The sequence below is a fragment of the Lissotriton helveticus genome, assembly GCF_964261635.1.
Source record: "Lissotriton helveticus chromosome 1_1 unlocalized genomic scaffold, aLisHel1.1 SUPER_1_unloc_85, whole genome shotgun sequence".
Lineage (NCBI taxonomy): Eukaryota > Metazoa > Chordata > Amphibia > Caudata > Salamandridae > Lissotriton > Lissotriton helveticus.
The window spans coordinates 153,709-177,159 of NW_027611731.1; the positions used below are offsets into that span (position 1 = coordinate 153,709).

At 46.6% G+C, this 23,451-nt stretch overlaps 1 protein-coding gene across 2 annotated transcripts in view; it reads right to left on the minus strand.

Moving 5' to 3' along the window:
• Positions 1–23,451, minus strand: part of LOC144806552 (uncharacterized) — a 72,044-nt gene that overhangs the window by 12,570 nt on the left and 36,023 nt on the right. For both annotated transcript variants that reach the window (XM_078672892.1, XM_078672893.1), the window contains exon 2: positions 716–846. The gene's annotated coding sequence lies outside the window, so the exon portion shown is untranslated. The remainder of the gene's footprint in view (positions 1–715; positions 847–23,451) is intronic.

Genomic DNA, 23,451 nt, shown 5'->3' on the forward strand with positions numbered 1-23,451 from the left:
AGACAAGCATTTCTGGTTATATAAACACATTCCCCTCAATGTAGTTTGTGACGTTCAACACACAACGCCCAGAGATCCTCTTGTCAAACACGCAGAGCTTGGTGCACGCCGTGTGTTAACCACGCAGTAAACCCATATTTTAAACAAGCCACGCTCAGTGCACCCGTGTGTTAACCATGCACCGTTCAGTGTGTTAAACTCTTGCTTTCAGTGCACCTCATGAGTTCAAGACACAGCGCCCAGAGCTCCCCGTGTCAAAAACGCAGCGCTTGGTGCACGCCTTGTGTTAAATACGCTGCGTTTAGTGCACCCCCTGTGTCTAACAGGCAGCGCTCAGTGCACTCCATTTGTCAGTCACGCTGCACTAGCTGCACCCAGTGTTTGTGCTCAGTGCACCTTGTGGTTAAACACGCAGAGCTCAGACCACCAGTGCATCAAGGCGCTGCCCTCAGTGCTCCCTGTGGGTTAACACGCAGTTCAGTAAAACCAGTATGCAACATTCATGTTTTTAGGCACCGCGAGATTAAGTGATTGGACATGGAAACAAACATCAGTCCGGGTTTTGCCTCTGACAAACAAGGCAAACTGAGAAGGGGTAATGGATATTGCTAGGAGTTACCAATGCTGTGTACATCATTATGGGGCGAGCAGTAGACACATATAAAACTTCTCCCTGTGTAAAATGCTGCTCTCAGGCTACCTTTTTCTCCCTTACCTTTCAGGCAGTAATGCGGTGGACGAAGAAGGACATCAGGTAAGGGCGCTAAATGCAACACCAACTTATATCTGCTTTTCTTTTTGAAGATGTATTCCTTGGAAATTATTAATCCTGAATGCCTTCTCCACCTGTGATGAACAAAAGACAAGAATCCTTTTTCCTTATTTTGTACGGAGAGAATCTCAATAAGATCTATAATTGTACAACTACTCCATTTGTAACCAACTTATCAGGTGTAGCGTGGAGTCAGAAACAGATTAACAAATTTACACCCATACAATTACAAATCATGGTCCGCAAAGGTCTAATAAGGGCAGAGAAGCAGAAGGATAGATTGTATGTCTTATTTTATTTATCAAACATTCTATGATCTTTTTGAATGATATTAATAAAAACATCATCATATTTATTAAAACAACACAATACATCATAAAACAATTCATATTATGTAAAGAAAATATTTGTCAATACATCATAAAACAAAGCACATTGTAAGAAGAAAAATAATTATTTTTCTTCTTTCAATATGAATTGTTTTATGATGTATTGACAAATATTTTTTATATGTTTTTGTTAATATAAATATACACTGAGTTTACACTAGCAGCTGTATTAAAAAGATGAAAGGAACTCCATGTAGCTACAGCGAGGAGGAACACCTAGCCACGTGCAGATTCTGCTAACGCACATTACACAGACACAAATGAGTGTGTTCTATGCTGCAGAGCTTACAATGGCACGTGCAATATATGCATACAGGTGAGTAGAGCTCAATGTCTGCCGAGCTTATAGTAAGGGTGTCCAGTTTACATTAAAACACATCATGTAGGTACCAATATCCTTCAATTTACCAGAAGTTCTACGTGAGAGAGGGAGGCCTCAAGGACTCCAAAATATAAACAAGAAAAAAAGCACTCGCACGGCAGCAGGGGGGAGGGATTCACTCGCAGGAGGGATAATTGCGACCAGATGGGCCACGTGCTCCCGCGAGTGAATCTCCTGACGTGCACGCGTTGCCATTGAAGGCAATGGAACGCGTGCAGGTGCTTGGCTGAAAAGCCTTAGTGCTCGGAAAAGGTCTTTATGCTTTGCAACGCATGTGCGTTGTGAAGACCGAGACCTAAAAACGAGTGGAAGATTAAATGCCAGCTCTTTGTGTGCAGCCAACCGTGAAGGGATAATTAGCGCCGAAGAGAAACTATACTTTAAAAGCAAAGTGTGCAGTCAAGTGTGAAGAGACAATCATCTTACAAGCGTGAAGGCGAAAGAAGCTTTATTTAAAGATATGCAAAGCCTACGACATGTGTGGCTCAGCATGAATGAATTGTAAATGGAAGCTGAGTAAGCGTTGAATTGAAAATAAACTTTGTCTTCAGTGCGAGTTTGGCAGCGCCTGTGTTTCGAAGCTGTTAATTGAAAAGTAAACATGCAGCCAAGTCAAGTGAAGGAATCGAATTAGGCAACTCTTGTATTTCAGCTTGTGCAGTGGAGCCTGAAGGGAAGAGAGCTGTTAATTGAAAGTAAACACCGTGTGTGTCTTAACTCTTGCAGTGGAGATTGAAGGGAAGAGAGCTGTTAATTGAAAGTAAACACCGTGTGTGTCTTAACTTGTGCAGTGGAGCCTGAAGGGAAGAGAGCTGTTAATTGAAAGTAAACACCGTGTGTGTCTTAACTCGTGCAGTGGAGCCTGAAGGGAAGAGAGCTGTTAATTGAAAGTAAACACCGTGTGTGTCTTAACTCGTGCAGCGGAGCCTGAAGGGAAGACAGCTGTTAATTGAAAGTAAACACTGTGTGTGTCTTAACTTGTGCAGCGGAGCCTGAAGGGAAGAGAGTTGTTAATTGAAAGTAAACACCGTGTGTGTCTTAACTCGTGCAGCGGAGCCTGAATGGAAGAGAGCTGTTAATTGAAAGTAAACACCGTGTGTGTCTTAACTCGTGCAGCGGAGCCTGAAGGGAAGAGAGCTGTTAATTGAAAGTAAACACCGTGTGTGTCTTAACTCGTGCAGTGGAGCCTGAATGGAAGAGAGCTGTTAATTGAAAGTAAACACCGTGTGTGTCTTAACTCGTGCAGCGGAGCCTGAAGGGAAGAGAGCTGTTAATTGAAAGTAAACACCGTGTGTGTCTTAACTCGTGCAGCGGAGCCTGAAGGGAAGAGAGCTGTTAATTGAAAGTAAACACTATGTGTGTCTAACTCGTGCAGCCGAGCGTGAAGAGATTTAAGCTCTTAATTGAGTGTAAACACACAATCACAATAAATTTTGTACGAAGGAATATTTACCGATCTGCACATGAGAGCCCTGCGCAGTGAATGCTAGGCTGGGAGAGTATTGGCAGCAATGACATCTCGTTTGTGAATAGCGTCAGTGAGATCTTGGAGCCAGGTTTTGTGATTATTGGTACAGTTTAGAGGGACAGTACACCAGGAGCCAACATGAAACTGTGATTATTGGTTTAATAGTTTAAAAGAACAATACACCACATAACTGAAACCAACAATATATAACAACTACTTGAAGGAACTGTTATTCAATAAGGCAATGGTGACTACTTTAATTATTTTAACTTCTTATGTTTACTTGAACAACCTTGTATATATTTATGTATATATACCGACAGCGATATATATACATATATATTAATACAGTTCAAGCAATTATTATAAAATAATTACAGCCCTTAACTCTTAAATTTTGGTGTGCCTGCCAGCATGGATTCATCATTTGTGACAGCTCCACCAACATTTTTACAAAACCCTGGGGAACCCATTATGCCCTGGGAGGTTTGGATTGAGTCTTTTGAGACCTATCTAGAGGCAATAGGTGACGAAGATTTTGTATCATCCCGCAAAGTAGCACTGTTAAAGCACAATTTAGGGGTTGAGGATAGAAAGGTGTTAAAAACATTACCTGTCCGAGTTAGAGCAGATTCCACCAACCAAGCAGATGAAGAATCTAATGAAAGTGAGGGAACAGGAACTAGCAATTTTGATGAATATGTAGAGATAGTAAAAGCTCTAGAAGAGAATTTTGGTAAAATAATCAACATTGTAGTTGAAAGACACACGTTTTTCTCTAGAGCAGAACAATCTGGAGAACCAGTTGAGCAGTATATATCGGTACTTAGAAGACTTGCATCAATATATCAATATGCAAATTTAAAGATCTAACAGAAGATATAATAAGAGATCAATTTATTAATAGAAAGAATAATACCAAAATACAGGAAAAACTCTTAGACTTAACAGATCCCTCTTTAAAAAAAATCCATAGAGGTAGCAAAAAGCCTGGAGAACACTTCTAAGTATGTTAAGGAACTCAATTCAAATCAAGTTAAAGATAAGGGGGATCAGACCAAAGTGTGTGCTATTTAAAAGAAAAAAGATAGCAAGCAGGCAAGTGACAAATTTGTTAAAAGTGTGCCTCAGGTTAATAAGAACTCCCAACCTAGATATAATCACGCTTGTTATAGATGTGGTAGCACCAGGCATACAGCAAATTCTGATAAGTGTATAGCACTCAAAGAGAAGTGTTACAAGTGTAAACGAATTGGGCATTTTGCTTGCATGTGCAAAACCAGTATATCCAACAAATGGAGGCGTACTGTACATACGGGTTATCAAAAAGGTCCACCTCAGACTGAGTTACTGTGTGTCCAGTTGTTCTTGGAATGCACAGTATGTGTTAAAATACCCCTCACACACCAAAAGGGCCCTTGGTGTCATGCTTCATCATCGGGGTCTTCCCGCCCCGCTGCGGGACGGGGCGTGCTACAACAAGCGACTACGCTGGAGCACCTTACTTTTGTGGGTGCTATGTGAGTGTATTGGAGTGAGTGTCAGTAGGGTCAGGGGTGATATAAAGAGTGATGTTAAAATAATACCTGGCCTCGTGGTAGAAATTATTTTTTAATAGTCACAGGCTGGTATAGTTAAAAAGAGTGGATCGGAGAGATAAAGCTAGTAACTGGGCTTACTCTCCTGTGCGGAGCAACATGTTTCGGGGCGCTATGTCCCTTCGTCAGGACCGGGTTCAGATCCCCTGTCACTCACTAATGTTTTACCACAAGATAGTGTATGTACAATGGTGTGAGATAAATCTATCAATGTGTGGCGATATACAATTTATATCAACAGTTTCCTAGCTGTATCAGAATTCCTGATGTAATAAGCCTGAAAAACAAGAGCACGTGATTACTAATGTGCATATCCCATTGTGCTTGGTTATTATCACCTGTAAGAGATAAAAGGGAAACACACATATAGACATATGGTACTCTGAGTCCCTAAAAAAGGAAAACGCTCCTCACATATGGAACAGGGTGAGTCCTGTACATACTACAGTGAGACACACAAACATTTACACACATACAATAGGTTGGTTACTTTTGATCCCAGATGCAATGGTATAGAAAAATACATACTGAGAAATGATGGAGTCAATGCCCCATGAGCCAGAACTGGACAAGGGGTAGTTAGAGGGTCCAACTGCAGAAGGTGAAAAAAAAGGAAAACAATGCTAGTCCCCCTGTTTAAATTTGTTAATCTAATGTACCAACAGTACCACCCCAAAGGTGTGTTCCTCCCGGCTATGCCGTACTTACTCAACCCAATGCAGGCTTTGCATCCTCCCTCATCCGTGGCTTCCGTGATATGGAATGCCGTGGTCGGGCAGACCTTATATAGTAGGCTAATTGGTTAATTAGGTAGGTTTAATAGGTACGCGGTGTGTTCTAGTGGTAGTCTTTTAGTTGTATGTAAAAACTGGAACGGCCATCTTGGAGAGGGGAAAGTACCCCGTGTGTGACCGGACCTGACTGCGTACATCGTTAATGCAGTCCCGGACCCGCTGGTAGGTGCGGTATTGTGAGCCAGCTATCATTCTAAAGGGAAGTACTGAGAGGTCTGAAACACCGAAAGTGAACACAGGAGGCCGAAGTCAGCCGTGAGTGTGCGCATGCGCGGTACTGCGTGTAGCATCGCATCTCCGTGCATGCGCCGTGCATACAATCCCTTGATCTCTTTATCCAAACACGCTAGATATGCGTGTGTCCCATCAGGGCTGTTAGTTGGATCTGTATTACAGTAAATTACAGGGTACAGATAGAAAAAGTCACAGATATGAGATGTAATACGAGGCTGTTTGGTGGTAAACCATAAAAGATATGTTATTTATGTTAGTGGGTCAAATGAACAGGATGTACTTGGTTATTTAGATGCCCAAGTGGGACCAAGGTATTTCATAATTGAGCCCTGTTTCATGAGTGCCCAGTCAGTGCACCCAACGCTGTTCCTTTTCCAACAAGTTTTTATCGCTCTTGAATGACTCAATTACTGCCCATTTGAAGTCATGAATGCTGTGCCCCATTGTCAAGTAGTGTGTGGCTATTCTGTTGGTGGTCTTTTTGCACCGCACGTTGCTGCGATGTTCACCCATGCGTATCTTCACTGGCCTTGTGGTCATCCACACATACTCTTTCTTGCACGGGCATGTTATTAAATAGACCACATTACGGCTGTTGCAGTTGGTAAAGGAACGTTGTTCCCACATTGATTGGTTTGAGAAGGTGATAGAGCGGCTTTTTTGCGTATACTGACATGACGCACAGGAACCACAAGGGTGGTGTCCATTCACCTCTGCTAGTTTTGGTGGGTCATTATTGATGATGTTTCTCGGTCTCGTGTGGACCAGTATGTCCTTAGGATTCTTTCCTCTTCTATGTGAAAACATAGGTTTCAGAAAATGAAGTTTCCCACAATTGAGCACCTTCCAATGTTTATTCACAATTTTTGTGATTTTGTCAGAGTTAGTATTATACGGAGTAACACAGATGGGGCGCAGATCAGGTTCTTTTGCCACGGTTGGTTCCAACAAAGCCTCTCTGTTATTGTTTCTGGCTCTTTTCAAGCCTTTCCTCACAATAGGTAGGGGGTAGTTTCTGTGCACTAGTTTGCGTTCTAGATCAGCTGCTTGTGTTTTGAAATCCACAACGTTGGTGCAGTTCTGCCGTAGTCGGAGGAACTGTCCATATAGGTTGTCGCTTAGGTGCCGCGGATGGAAACTGCTGTACAATAACAGGCTGTTCTTCGCGGTTGGCTTGAAATGGGTGTTAGTCTGTAATTTACCCTCACTGGGGTAGATATTCAGATCAAGAAATACAACGTTCTCCTTAGAAGTTGTATGTGTACATTTTAAGAACCTGTCTTGTTGGTTCAACCAGGCCATGAAATGGGTAACTGAGTCTTGGTCCCCCCTCCAGATGACCAGCTCATCGTCGATGTACCGTTTCCATGTCACCACGTGGTCCCGGTAGGGGTTTTGTTCATTGAGGATTTTTGTTGTCTCTAAGTGGTACACGTACAGGCCTGCCAGACATGGGGCGCAGGTGCTCCCCATGCTCGTGCCATGTTTTTGTAGATAGTACGTGTCTTCGTACATAAAGAAATTCTTTTTTAAAGCCAAAGAGATACATTCAAGGACCACCTGCCTTGATAGATTTATCGCACACCATTGTACATACACTATCTTGTGGTAAAACATTAGTGAGTGACAGGGGGATCTGACCCCGGTCCTGACGAAGGGACATAGCGCCCCGAAACATGTTGACCCGCTCAGGAGAGTAAGCCCAGTAACTAGCTTTATCTCTCCGATCCTCTCTTTTTAACTATACCAGAAAAAAATTCTACCACAAGGCCAGGTATTTTTTTAACATCACTCTTTATATCACCCCTGACCCTACTGACACTCACTCCAATACACTCACATAGCACCCACAAAAGTAAGGTGCTCCAGCGTAGTCGCTTGTCGTAGCACGCCCCGTCCCGCAGCGGGGCGGGCAGACCCCGATGATGAAGCATGACACCAAGGGCCCTTTTGGTGTGTGAGGGGTATTTTAACACATACTGTGTATTCCAAGAACATCTGGACACACAGTAACTCAGTCTGAGGTGGACCTTTTTGATAACCCCTACTTACAGGAGAGGAGGATGCGCCCACCTAGGTGCCGTTGAGCACCACCTCTTCACTCCCCCTTTTTGATACTATTTACGGTGTACTGTACATGCCATACAAGAGGACAGTGAAGAGGAGTTCTCTGATGAAAGAGAAATGGTAGAAGTGTGTGTGATCTATGATGATGAAATTAATTAAATTCGTGAAGGATACAACCCTCCTAAGTGTATGCTGGGCATCAATGGTACTAAAATCCTAGCGTGGGCAGATTCGTGCTCTCCATACACGATCATAGACAAGGATGCATGGATAAAAACTGGTAAATGCAAGCTGAATTCCCCAGACATTGAACCTGTGGGTTGTTGTGGGGTCAAGTTACCCTTGATAGGTTTTTTTTAATTGCAAACTATCTCACAAGAATATGGAATCAACTAGCAAAGTCTATGTAGTAGAAAATGGAAGAACCTTGCTAGGGTGGCGCGAACAAAAAATGTTAGGGATGAAATTGGATCCGAATCATCCTGATCAAGTGCTAGTAACAGAGAATTCAGAGAAAGACAAGTGAAGTTTAAAATATCCTAGGTTATTTAGAAGTGAACTAGGGTGCTTAACCAAATTTGAGCATCGCATTGCCCTTAAACCAAATTACATTCCATGTGTGCACAAGGCAAGGAATGTCCTGTTTGCACTGAGAGAAAAATTAAAGAAGGAACTACAGAGGTTGTGCGAGGCACAATTGATTGAACCAATCGAATCATCAGAGTGGTTTAGTCCCATAGTTTTAGCATGCAAATTGGATGGAAATTTGCGCATGTGCATCGACTTAAGAGACCTCAATCGTAACATCTTAGTCGATCGCTATCCTCTGCCACATATTAATGAGATGGTGTCCTCAGTTACCAATGCAGCGTATTTTTCTTTAATAGACCACTCAAGTGCATATCACCAAGTGCGTCTACACCCTGCATCGAAGCACCTCACATCGTTCATAACACCAGAGGGGGCGTTTAGATTTGTGCAGATGCCATTCGGACTGGCGTCTGCCTCTGCTGTATTCCAGAGAGTAATGTGCAAAATATTGGAGAAATCACACAAAGTCCTAGTATTTCAAGATGATGTGTTGGTGTGAGGTGAGAACAAGGAGGAACATGACATGATTTTAGATCAAACACTTTACAAATTGCAGAATGCAGGATTAACAGTAGTAAGGTACAAGTGCAAGTTTGGAGTCGAAGAAATTGAATATTTAGGGCACACGTTATCAAAAACGAGAGTTCAACCAAAGAAAAAATTATTGAATGCCATCGCTAATGCACCGTCTCCCCAAGACAAGGAACAAATACGCTCGTTTCTTGGGTTGGCGGAATTTTATTCGAATTTTTTTCAGCATTTTGCTGATAAAGTACATGTCCTAAGAGTGTAAATGAAAAAAGGGAATACATTTTCATCGGCGGACAAGTGTCAGAAAGCATTCGAAACGATAAAGGAACAGATTTTGAAGGCTGTGGCTTTAAGACCCTTTAATCCATTAGATCCTGGCATTGTAGTAGTGGATGCAAGCGCCTATGGTTTGGAGGCAATACTTATGCAGAAACACCTGGGTCAAGAGCGGGTAGTGGCATTTGCATCACGTACATTGAAGGGTGCAGAGTCAACATATTCAGTCATCGAAAAGGAAGCCCTTGCGTCTTGGTAGGGCGTTGATCACTTCAAGAATTACGTTTGGAGAACGCATTTCAAGGTCAGATCGGACCATAGACCGCTCATTGATATTTTTACAACTAAGGGCGCAGGGAAGGCCACATCCAGGATAGCCAAGTGGTTGTATAGACTACAAGGATATGTTTTTACTTTGAATTATATGTCAGGTATACGTAAACATTAATGCTGATTGTCTGTCAAGGCTACTGTTACAGTGTGTAGGTGATGATGATGATACTGGTGATGAGTATGTGCTGGCCAGTGTCTCTGAGTCATGCAATGGAGTCGTCACGGAAAGTAAGTGGAAGGCTGCAGTGGAGGAGGATGCCATTCTAGTGGAACTCATGCAACATCTTAGTGTGCCTACTAATTCCAGTGTGGATTTGAGAAACAAAATGGGCGAATATTGGATGGTTTGGTCAGAGTTATATGTTGAAGACAAAATTATCCGCAGAGATGGTAGATTGGTAGTACCAAGCGGTTTACGTGCCAGATTACTTGAGTTGTTGCATGAAGGGCATAATGGAATGTCGTGGATGAAGAGAAGAGCAAGTATCACATTTTGGTGGCCGGGTTTGGACACAGATGTAGAGGGATGCGTACTGGATTGCCTGGAGTGCTTGTGTAGCGACAAGTCCCATCGGGTTGAGGAGTCTCCTATTGTTCCTACCAAATTTCCTGATAAACCGTGGGAAAGAGTAGCGATGGATATTTGTGGGCCATTTAGTTCAAAAGGTATAATGAATACATTTGCACTTGTGATGATAGATAATCACTCTAAATGGCCTGAGGTGGCTTTTTCTGAGGAGATTAAGGCGTTTAATATTATTGAATTTTGCGATCAAATTTTCCGCTGAGAAGGGTGTCCAAACACACTTGTCACTGATAATGGATCACAATTCACGGCGCAAGTGTTTGAAAGGTATTTATCCAAGATGGGTATCGTACACCACACCACAGCAGTCTACAATCCTAGGGAAAATCGTTTAGTCGAGAGGTTTAACCGAGTGTTGAAGGATTGTGTTCAGTTGTGTGTGAGCAGTGGGGGTGATTGCAGGGAAGCCGTGAACGAGATGTAATGGAGCTATAGGTCTAGACCCCATTTGGTCACCAAGGAAACTCCTTTCATGCTTTTAAAGGGAAGGCAGGCAGGTAGCGGAGTGTCTCCAGCGTGGATGATTAAAGGAAGTACATATTGCCTAGACAAGAAGGGTTTGATGGACAGGGTTCGTGAACATCAAGACAAATACACTAAGAGACATAATGACAAATTAAAAAGGGAAAGAAGAGAGTTCGCTGTTGGTGGGTAAGAACTAAGGTATTCACCACCCATGGGTCTCTAATGTCAAAGTGGTCAAAACCTAAAAGCATTGTCAGGATGAAGGGAAGTAATGTATGGTTGTCGGATGGAAAGAAATGGAATGTTCGTAGTGTCACATTGTGCAATTCTGCGGAGAGACCTATTTTGATAGGAAAACCAGGAGGCACAACATCAAGTGGGAAAAATGAAAAAGTGCCTGCAATAAACAGTGCCATGCATTAAGAAACGTCCAAAGTGGCAAGATGATTACGAATGTTAGTAGCTTATTCAGTGCACATTTATTCATAGATAGGTGTACAATATGTTACATTGTTTACTATCCATTTTTCATGTATTCATTAGTTAAATGTTATCTTTGAAAAACAAGTGTAATTTTCTATATAAATTGTTTATTAAATTTAAGAAGGGGAGATGTGTTGTATCCCAGCATCCATATTGTGGATGTTACCTAGTGATGGTTACCATGTCATCTTAGAATGTTCTGAGGAGCTGCTCAGAGGATGAAGGCAGTTGATGCAGATGCAGACATGCCTAGGGGCTGCTCCATGTAACTTAAATAAATACTTATTCATCCAAATTTACAAGTCTACTTTGTAAACCCCTTACGCACAACAGCAACCTAACGCAAGACATCAGGAAATGCAATGAATGGATCACTACGTGCACCGACACCCTGGACCCCCTCAAGCATAGCAGCAACCTAACAGAAGACATCAGGAACTGCAATGCATGGATCACCAACTGCACTAACACCCTGGACCCTCCAAGCACAGCAGCAACCTAACGGAAGACATCAAGAACTGCAATGAATGGATCACCACCTGCATCGACACCCTGGACACCCTCAAGCACAGCAGCAACCTAGCGGAAGACACAAGAACTGCAATGAATGATCACCACCTGCACCGACAACCTGGACCCCCTCAAGAACAGCAGCAACCTAAGGGAAGACGTTAATAACTGCAATGAATGGATCACCACCGGCAATGACACCCTGGACCCCCTCAGACACAGCAGCAACCTAACAGAAGACATCAGGAAATGCAATGAATGGATTGGATCACTACCTGCACCGACACCCTGGACCCCCTCAAGCATAGCAGCAACCTAACAGAAGACATCAGGAACTGCAATGAATGGATCACTACGTGCACCGACACCCTGGACCCTCCAAGCACAACAGCAACCTAACGGAAGACATCAAGAAATGCAATGAATGGATCACTACGTGCACCAACACCCTGGACCCTTCAAGCACAGCAGCAACCTAACGTAAGACATCAAGAACTGCAATGAATGGAACACCACGCGCACCAACACCCTGGACCCCCTCAAGCACAGCAGCAACCTACAGGAAGACATCAAGAACTTCTATGAATGGATCACCACCTGCACCGACACCCTGCACCCCCTCAAGCAGGGATTCCGCTCCTAGACAGAACTGTGCAAAAGAGGCGTAGAACCTTAGTGAATTAGGGTGTGCCAAAACTCACCTTTGGGCCCAACATCCCCTTAGCAAACTAGCATCAGTGTCTCATTGGCTCTTCTCCTATAGCAAAAATACCAATGATTAGACCACCCAGAACAGGCGACTTAGGGTACCTTAGGAGTTGTGGAAAACAAGAACACTCTTTTGTCACACTCTCGTACCAGTCCAAAACATGGAGTAAAGGAGACACGTGCAAGTTTGAAATATTTATTTCTAACGCTGTGATCTCAGGTGCAGCATCTTAGCAAGTACAAGTAAACATACTATTAGCAACAAGGTTGTCAGCATAGTTATTACTCCATAAAATACAAAGGGAGAAAGCGTATTATAATGCAATGTGGAAACAGGCCTGAAATATACCTATATTTTGTCCTCCCTTGCTAGTAGATTATTTTATATCTATAAAAGGTCTCATAGGCTTACATGGACGGCCCCATACCTCAGGTATCAGCAGAAGTGGATCCCATTGAGTTCTGCACAAGCTCCCAGCTTGCGAATGTTCTCCAAGTGTGTGTGATCATGCCTGCACAGTGCATTATTAAACGCGCCAGTAGCAGGGCTGGCCGCAGCTGCATGTGTGTTATGTCTAGAACGTGTGCTGATCATTCTGAACAACAGACACGGTGTTCAAGACGACCTTGACTGTCGCGGCACTAACTGTATAGACTAAACTCATGAGACTGTGTGGATGTGCATAAAACCAAGTTATTCTTGTGTGTAGTGAAAATACTCATACTTCTCTAAACAATATCGCCATTGCGTGCCATGTGCAAAGCAAAGCGGAAAAGGAAAAATGGCTTTTAAACTTCTAATAAGCCATGCTAACTTAACATCGTGAATAATGCAAAGCTCACCCCCACGACACCAACAACCTAACGGAAGACTTCAAGAACTGCAATGAATGGATCACCACCTGCACCGAAACCCTGAACCCCCTCAAGCACAGCAGCAACCTAATGGAAGACATCAAGAACTGCAATGAATGGATCACCACCTGCACCTGCACCGACACCCTGGACCCTCCAAGCATATCAGCAGCAACCTAACTTAAGACATCAAGAACTACAATGAATGGATCTCCACCGGCACCGACACCCTGGAACCTCTCTAGCACAGCAACAACCTAGCGGAAGACATCAAGAATTTAAATGAATAGATCACCACCTGCACTGACATCCTGGACTCCCTCAAGCACAGCAGCAACCTAATCGAAGACATCAAGAACTACAATGAATGGATCACCACCAGCACCAACACCATGGACCCCCTCAAGCACAGCAGCAACCTAACAGAAGTCATCAAGAATGCAATGAATGGATCACGACCTGCACCAACACACTGGCGCCCCTCAAGCATACCAACAGCAACCTAACGGAAGACATCAAGTTCTACAATGAATGGATAACCACCTGCACCAGTACCCTGGACCCCCTCACGCAGAGTAGCAACCTAACGCAAGACTTCAAGAACTGCTATGAATGGATCACCACCCACAGCAACACCCTGGCCCCCTCAAGCATACCAGGATCAACGTAACGGAAGACGCCAAGAACTGCAATGAATGGATCACCACCTGCACCGACACCCTGGATCCCCTCAAGAATAGCAGCAACCTACAGGAAGACATCAAGAACTTCTATGAATGGATCACCACCTGCACCGACACCCTGCACCCCCTCAAGCACAGCAACAACCTAACGGAAGACATCAAGATCTACAATGAATGAATCACCACCAACACCCTGGACCCCCTCACGCAGAGCAGAAACCTAATAGGAGACATCAAATAATACATTGAACGGATCACCACCTGCACCGACACCCTGGACCCCCTCACGCACAGCAGCAACCTAACGGAAGACTTCAAAAACTTCAATGAATGGATCATCACCTGCACCGACACCCTGGGCCCCTTCATGCACAGCAGCAACCTAACGGAAGACATCAAGAACTTCAATGAATGGATCACCACCTGTACCTACTCCCTGGACCCCTCAAGCACAGCAGCAACCTAACAGAAGACATCAAGAACTTCAATGAATGGATCACCACCTGCACCGACACCCTGGATCCCCTCACGCACATCAGTAACCTAACGGAAGACATCAAGAACTACAATGAATGGATCACCACCTGCACCGACATCCTGGACCCCTTCAAGCACAGCAGCAACCTAACGGAAGACATCAAGAGCTTCAATGAATGGATCACCACCTGCAACAACACCCTGGACCCCCTCACGCACAGCAGCAACCTGACGGAAGACATCAAGAACTGCTATGAATGGATCACCACCCGCAGCAACACCCTGGCCCCCTCAAGCATACCAGCAGCAACCTAATGGAAGACATCAAGAATTGCAATGAATAGATCACCACCTGCACCGACACCCTGGACCCCCTCAAGCACAGCAGCAACTTAACGCAAGACTTCAAGAACTTCAATGAATGGATCCCCACCTGCACTGACACTCTGGACCCCTTCATGCACAGCAGCAACCTAACGGAAGACATCAAGAACTTCAATGAATGGATCACCACCTGTACCTACTCCCTGGACCCCTCAAGCACAGCAGCAACCTAATCGAAGACATCAAGAACTACAATGAATGGATCACCACCAGCACCAACACCATGGACCCCCTCAAGCACAGCAGCAACCTAACAGAAGTCATCAAGAATGCAATGAATGGATCACGACCTGCACCAACACACTGGCGCCCCTCAAGCATACCAGCAGCAACCTAACGGAAGACATCAAGTTCTACAATGAATGGATAACCACCTGCACCAGTACCCTGGACCCCCTCACGCAGAGTAGCAACCTAACGCAAGACTTCAAGAACTGCTATGAATGGATCACCACCCACAGCAACACCCTGGCCCCCTCAAGCATACCAGGATCAACGTAACGGAAGACGCCAAGAACTGCAATGAATGGATCACCACCTGCACCGACACCCTGGATCCCCTCAAGCATAGCAGCAACCTACAGGAAGACATCAAGAACTTCTATGAATGGATCACCACCTGCACCGACACCCTGCACCCCCTCAAGCACAGCAACAACCTAACAGAAGACATCAAGATCTACAATGAATGAATCACCACCTCCACCAACACCCTGGACCCCCTCACGCAGAGCAGAAACCTAATAGGAGACATCAAATAATACATTGAACGGATCACCACCTGCACCGACACCCTGGACCCCCTCACGCACAGCAGCAACCTAACGGAAGACATCAAGAACTGCTATGAATGGATCACCACCTGCACTGACACCCTGGACCCCTTCATGCACAGCAGCAACCTAACGCAAGACTTCAAAAACTTCAATGAATGGATCATCACCTGCACCGACACCCTGGGCCCCTTCATGCACAGCAGCAACCTAACGGAAGACATCAAGAACTTCAATGAATGGATCACCACCTGTACCTACTCCCTGGACCCCTCAAGCACAGCAGCAACCTAACAGAAGACATCAAGAACTTCAATGAATGGATCACCACCTGCACCGACACCCTGGACCCCCTCACGCACATCAGTAACCTAACGGAAGACATCAAGAACTACAATGAATGGATCACCACCTGCACCGACATCCTGGACCCCTTCAAGCACAGCAGCAACCTAACGGAAGACATCAAGAGCTTCAATGAATGGATCACCACCTGCACCAAAACCCTGGACCCCCTCACGCACAGCAGCAACCTAACGGAAGACATCAAGAACTGCTATGAATGGATCACCACCCGCAGCAACACCCTGGCCCCCTCAAGCATACCAGCAGCAACCTAATGGAAGACATCAAGAATTGCAATGAATAGATCACCACCTGCACCGACACCCTGGACCCCCTCAAGCACAGCAGCAACCTAACGCAAGACTTCAAGAACTTCAATGAATGGATCACCACCTGCACTGACACTCTGGACCCCTTCATGCACAGCAGCAACCTAACGGAAGACATCAAGAACTTCAATGAATGGATCACCACCTGTACCTACTCCCTGGACCCCTCAAGCACAGCAGCAACTTAATCGAAGACATCAAGAACTACAATGAATGGATCACCACCAGCACCAACACCATGGACCCCCTCAAGCACAGCAGCAACCTAACAGAAGTCATCAAGAATGCAATGAATGGATCACGACCTGCACCAACACACTGGCGCCCCTCAAGCATACCAGCAGCAACCTAACGGAAGACATCAAGTTCTACAATGAATGGATAACCACCTGCACCAGTACCCTGGACCCCCTCACGCAGAGTAGCAACCTAACGCAAGACTTCAAGAACTGCTATGAATGGATCACCACCCACAGCAACACCCTGGCCCCCTCAAGCATACCAGGATCAACGTAACGGAAGACGCCAAGAACTGCAATGAATGGATCACCACCTGCACCGACACCCTGGATCCCCTCAAGCATAGCAGCAACCTACAGAAAGACATCAAGAACTTCTATGAATGGATCACCACCTGCACCGACACCCTGCACCCCCTCAAGCACAGCAACAACCTAACGGAAGACATCAAGATCTACAATGAATGAATCACCACCTCCACCAACACCCTGGACCCCCTCACGCAGAGCAGAAACCTAATAGGAGACATCAAATAATACATTGAACGTATCACCACCTGCACCGACACCCTGGACCCCTTCATGCACAGCAGCAACCTAACGCAAGACTTCAAAAACTTCAATGAATGGATCACCACCTGCACCAACACCCTGGACCCCCTCACGCACAGCAGCAACCTAACGGAAGACATCAAGAACTGCTATGAATGGATCACCACCCGCAGCAACACCCTGGCCCCCTCAAGCATACCAGCAGCAACCTAATGGAAGACATCAAGAATTGCAATGAATAGATCACCACCTGCACCGACACCCTGGACCCCTCAAGCACAGCAGCAACCCAACAGAAGACATCAAGAACTTCAATGAATGGATCACCACCTGCACCGACACCCTGGACCCCCTCACGCACATCAGTAACCAAACGGAAGACATCAAGAACTACAATGAATGGATCACCACCTGCACCGACATCCTGGACCCCTTCAAGCACAGCAGCAACCTAACGGAAGACATCAAGAGCTTCAATGAATGGATCACCACCTGCACCAATACCCTGGACCCCCTCACGCACAGCAGCAACCTAACGGAAGACATCAAGAACTGCTATGAATGGATCACCACCCGCAGCAACACCCTGGCCCCCTCAAGCATACCAGCAGCAACCTAATGGAAGACATCAAGAATTGCAATGAATAGATCACCACCTGCACCGACACCCTGGACCCCCTCAAGCACAGCAGCAACCTAACGCAAGACTTCAAGAACTTCAATGAATGGATCACCACCTGCACTGACACTCTGGACCCCTTCATGCACAGCAGCAACCTAACGGAAGACATCAAGAACTTCAATGAATGGATCACCACCTGTACCTACTCCCTGGACCCCTCAAGCACAGCAGCAACCTAACAGAAGACATCAAGAACTTCAATGAATGGATCACCACCTGCACCGACACCCTGGATTCCCTCAAGCACAGCAGCAACCTACAGGAAGACATCAAGAACTTCTATGAATGGATCACCGCCTGCACCAACACCCTACACCCCCTCAAGCACAGCAACAACCTAACGGAAGACATCAAGATCTACAATGAATGAATCACCACCTCCACCAACACCCTGGACCCCCTCACGCAGAGCAGCAACCTAATAGAAGACATCAAATAATACATTGAACGGATCACCACCCGCAGCAACACCCTGGCACCCTCAAGCATACCAGCAGCAACCCAATGGAAGACATCAAGAACTGCAATGAATGGATCACCACCTGCACCGACACCCTGGACCCCCTCAAGCACAGCAGTAACCTAACGCAAGACTTCAAGAACTTCAATGAATGGATCACCTCCTGCACTGACAATCTGGACCCCTTCATGCACAGCAGCAACCTAACGGAAGACATCAAGAACTTCAATGAATGGATCACCACCTGTACCTACTCCATGGACCCCTCAAGCACAGCAGCAACCTAACGGAAGACATCAAGAGCTTCAATGAATGGATCACCACCTGCACCAACACCCTGGACCCCTCAAGCACAGCAGCAACCTAATGGAAGACATCAAGAACTGCAATGAATGGATCACCACCTGCACCGACAACCTGGACCCCCCAAGCAAATCAACAGCAACCTAACGGAAGACATCAAGAACTGCAATAAATGGATCATCCCCTGCACCGACACCCTAGCCCCCTCAAGCACAGCAACAACCTAACGGAAGACATCAAGATCTACAATGAATGAATCACCACCTCCACCAACTCCCTGGACCCCCTCACGCAGAGCAGCAACCTAATAGAAGACATCAAATAATACATTGAACGGATCACCACCTGCACCGACATCCTGGACCCCCCAAGCAAATCAACAGCAACCTAACGGAAGACATCAAGAACTGCAATAAATGGATCACCACTTGCACCAACACCGTGGACCCCCTCACGCACATCAGTAACCTAACGGAAGACATCAAGAACTACAATGAATGGATCACCTCCTGCACCGACACCCTGGACCCCTTCAAGCACAACAGCAACCTAACGTAAGACATCAAGAACTTCAACGAATGGATCACCACCTGCACCAACACCCTGGACCCCTCAAGCACAGCAGCAAACTAACGGAAGACATCAAGAACTGCAATTAATGGATCACCACCTGCATTGACACCCTGGACACCCTCAAGCACAGCAGCAACCTAACGGAAGACACAAGAACTGCAATGAATGATCACCACCTGCACCGACAACCTGGACCCCCTCAAGAACAGCAACAACCTAACGGAAGACATCAAGATCTACAATGAATGAATCACCACCTCCACCAACTCCCTGGACCCCCTCACGCAGAGCAGCAACCTAATAGAAGACATCAAATAATACATTGAACGGATCACCACCTGCACCGACATCCTGGACCCCCCAAGCAAATCAACAGCAACCTAACGGAAGACATCAAGAACTGCAATAAATGGATCACCACTTGCACCAACACCGTGGACCCCCTCACGCACATCAGTAACCTAACGGAAGACATCAAGAACTACAATGAATGGATCACCTTCTGCACCGACACCCTGGACCCCTTCAAGCACAGCAGCAACCTAACGTAAGACACAAGAACTGCAATGAATGATCACCACCTGCACCGACAACCTGGACCCCCTCAAGAACAGCAGCAGCCTAAGGGAAGACGTTAATAACTGCAATGATGGATCACCACCTGCAACGACCCCCTGGACCCCCTCACGCACAGCAGCAACCAAACAGAAGACATCAAGAAATGCAATGAATGGATCACTACCTGCACCGACACCCTGGACCCCCTCAAGCATAGCTGCAACCTAACGGAAGACATGAAGAACTTCAATGAATGGATGACCACCTGCACCGACACCCTAGCCCCCTCAAGCACAGCAGCAAACTAAAGGAAGACATCAAGAACTGCAATGAATGGATCACCACCTGCACAGACACCCTGGACCCCCCAAGTAAATCAACAGCGACCTAACGGAAGACATCAAGAACTGCAATAAATGGATCACCACTTGCACCGACACCCTGGACTCCCTCACGCACATCAGTAACCTAACGGAAGATATCAAGAACTACAATGAATGGATCAACACCTGCACCGACACCCTAGACCCCCACATGCACTGCACCAACTTAACAGAAGACATGAAGAACTGCAATGAATGGATCACCACCTGCACCAACCCCCTGGACCCCCTCACACACAGCAGCAACCTAACGGAAGACATGAAGAACTGCAATGGATGGATCACCACCTGCATCGACACCCTGGACACTCTCAAGCACAGCAGCAATCTAACGGAAGACATCAAGAACTTCAATGAATGGATCTCCACCTGCCCCAACACCCTGGACCCCCTAACGCACAGCAGCAACCTAACGGAAGACATCAAGAAATGCAATGAATGGATCTCCACCTGCACCGACACCTTGGACCCCCTAACGCACAGCAGCAACCTAACGGAAGACATCAGGAAATGCAATGAATGGATCGCCACCTGCCCAAACACCCTTGACCCCCTCACACACAGCAGCAACCTAACGGAAGACATGAAGAACTGCAATGAATGGATCACCACCTACATCGACACCCTGGACCCCCTCAAGCACAGCAGCAACCTAACGGAAGACATCAAGAACTGCAATGAATGGATCACCACCTGCACCAACCCCCTGGATCCTCTCACACACAGCAGCAACCTAATGGAAGACATGAAGAACTGCAATGAATGGATCACCACTTGCATCGACACCCTGGACACCCTCAAGCACAGCAGCAACCTAACGGAAGACATCAAGAACTTCAATGAATGGATCTCCACCTGCACCAACACCCTGGACCCCCTAACGCACAGCAGCAACCTAACGGAAGACATCAAGAACTGCAGTGAATGGATCACCACCTGCACCGATACCCTGGACCCCCCAAGCAAATCAACAGCAACCTAACGGAAGACATCAAGAACTGCAATAAATGGATCTCCACTTGCACCGACAACCTGGACCCCCTCACGCACATCAGTAACCTAACAGAAGACATCAAGAACTACAATGAATGGATCACCACCTGCACCAACACCTTGGGCCACATCAAGGATACCAGCAACGTAACGGAAGACACCAAGAACTACAATGAACGGATCAACACCGCACCGACACCCTGGATCCCCTCACGCTCAGCAACAACCTAACGGAAGACATCAAGAACTGCAATGAATGGATCACCACCTGCACCAACACCCTGGACCCCCTCACGCACAGCCCCAACCTAACGGAAGACATTAAGAACTGCAATGAATGGATCACGACCTGCACCGACACCCTAGTCCCCTAAAGCACAGCAGCAACCTAAAAGAAGACATCAAGAACTGCAATGAATGGATCACGACCTGCACCGACACCCTGAACCCCTCAAGCATATCAGCAGCTACCTAACGGAAGTCATCAAGTACTACAATGAATGGATAACCACCAGCACCAACACCCTGGACCCCCTCAAGGATACCAGCAACCTAACGGAAGACATCAAGAACTTCAATGAATGGATTACCACCTGCAGCAACACCCTGGCCCCCTCAAGCACAGCAGCAACCTAACGGAAGACACCAAGCACTGCAATGAATGGATCACCATCTGCACCGACACCCTGGACCCCCCAAGCACAGCAGCAACCTAACGTAAGACATCAAGAACTTCAATGAATGGATCACCACCTGCACCGACACCCTGGACACCCTCACGCTCAGCAGCAACCTAAAGGAAGACATCAAGAACTGCAATGAATGGATCACCACCTGCACCAACACGCTGGACCCCCTCACGCACAGCAGCAACCTAACGGAAGACATCAAAAACATCAAGGAATGGATCACCACCTGCACAGACACCCTGCAAATGGGGTTGACAATTCTACAGGGGGTAGCATGAAACAGAGCGGGCAGGTCAAACTTCAGAGGACATGTGTAAAGCATTCACGCTGTACCCACAGACGACGCGCCAGGCACACCACAAAAGAGACACAACACTGCTTCTGGTTGGAAAAAGAATGCTTTTTGTATTAAATCCAACCTGCAAGGGCAAAACACTATAATAGCAGTAATCACAAAAGGGTGCCAACTGGAGCCAGGGCAATGAATGCAAAAGGGATTATTTACATGGGAAAGGGGCAAGGAATAAAAGGTTAAGTCCGTGAGTTCATGGCTGAAATAAAATAAAAGGTTATCATGTGCATGAAACTTTATCAGAATACGTGAGGGAAAGAAATACTAATGCTGAAACCCAAGGTCAATATCGCAGGGCCAACTCAGGCCTTAATCTTTAGCCTCACGTAGAAGTAAGCTGGAGGCATAAACTAAAGCATTAGGCTTGAAACACACATTAGGAATGACGGCCTAGCCACCCAACAGGGCCTTAACAACTGGCATAGGTAAAACACTTCATGAGGCTGGAGTAAACATTTTAGTAATCTGAAGTAAACCCTTCAGTAATCACTTTGCGCAGAAATAAACAGTTCCTTACGCCAGGGTAAACATCTCCTTACTCAAGAAGAAACATGTGGTGCGGCAGCGAGGGCCAATGGATGCGCGGCAAGGGCAGGGGCGCGGCCAATGAAGCGGCCGGGCACCCCGTCACGTGGGCAGGTCGGGGCTGGCTTTCTGGGCCTGGCGCGGCCCACTTCTTCACTTCAGCGGCTCTCCCTTGGCTCTGGGGGCCGCTGCAATGAGGCTCCTCACAGCGGGGACCTCCCAAGGCGAGCGCTGGGCCACGGCAGAGTCCACGGGGCCCAGACAGCGCCGCACACCAAGGGGGCAGCACCAGCAATCACCAGGCCGCGGCGGTGATCTCAGGCGCGGCCCCTCTTCAGACAGTCATGGGGCTGCGGCGGTGAGTGTTGCTCCGGTGCCAGTGCGGGGTCAGGGCCAGCGTGGCCCACTCTTTACTTCGGCGGCCCTCTCCTGGCACCGGGGGCCGCCGCGACGGCGATGGCAACAGCAAGGGGCTCCTCAATATAGCGCTGGGCCGTGGCTGTGATTTTCGGCCCCAGATGAAATCAGCAGGCAGCGCCACAGGCTTCACGTCGCCCTGGCCGCGACGGCGTTGCCGGCAGAGATGAGGGGTAGGCACCCTCCGATTAATTATCCCAAACAGGCAATAAGCGCGCCAAAACGCGGGGTAGGCTCCCGCGGTGCTATTCACTCAGTAAGAGGCGCGAACACGTGGCAATATGCGAGGTAGGCTCCCGCTTTATTCTGGCACACAGAGGGGGCAGGAATATAGCACTTCCCCCAGCGCTTCAAAGTTATAGTGCTTAACAGGCAGTTCCTCACAGTACGGTTGTATGACGTTACAACGCATACTTTTACAACGCCTACCTTTACAACGCAATTTTTACACCGCAACATCCACTACAACGCACACCATTACAACGCATGCCATTACAACGAATACTTTAAAACCAACCTTTACAACGCATTCCATTACAACGCATACTACATTTACAACGCATACCATTACAACGCATTACATTACATTGCATGTAAGGTAAGTATTGGATAGTGTAGGGGTAAAAATTACTATTCTAACTCCAGGGGGTGCAACAGTAGGGTACGTTTTGGATAGTGTAGGGGTAAAAAAT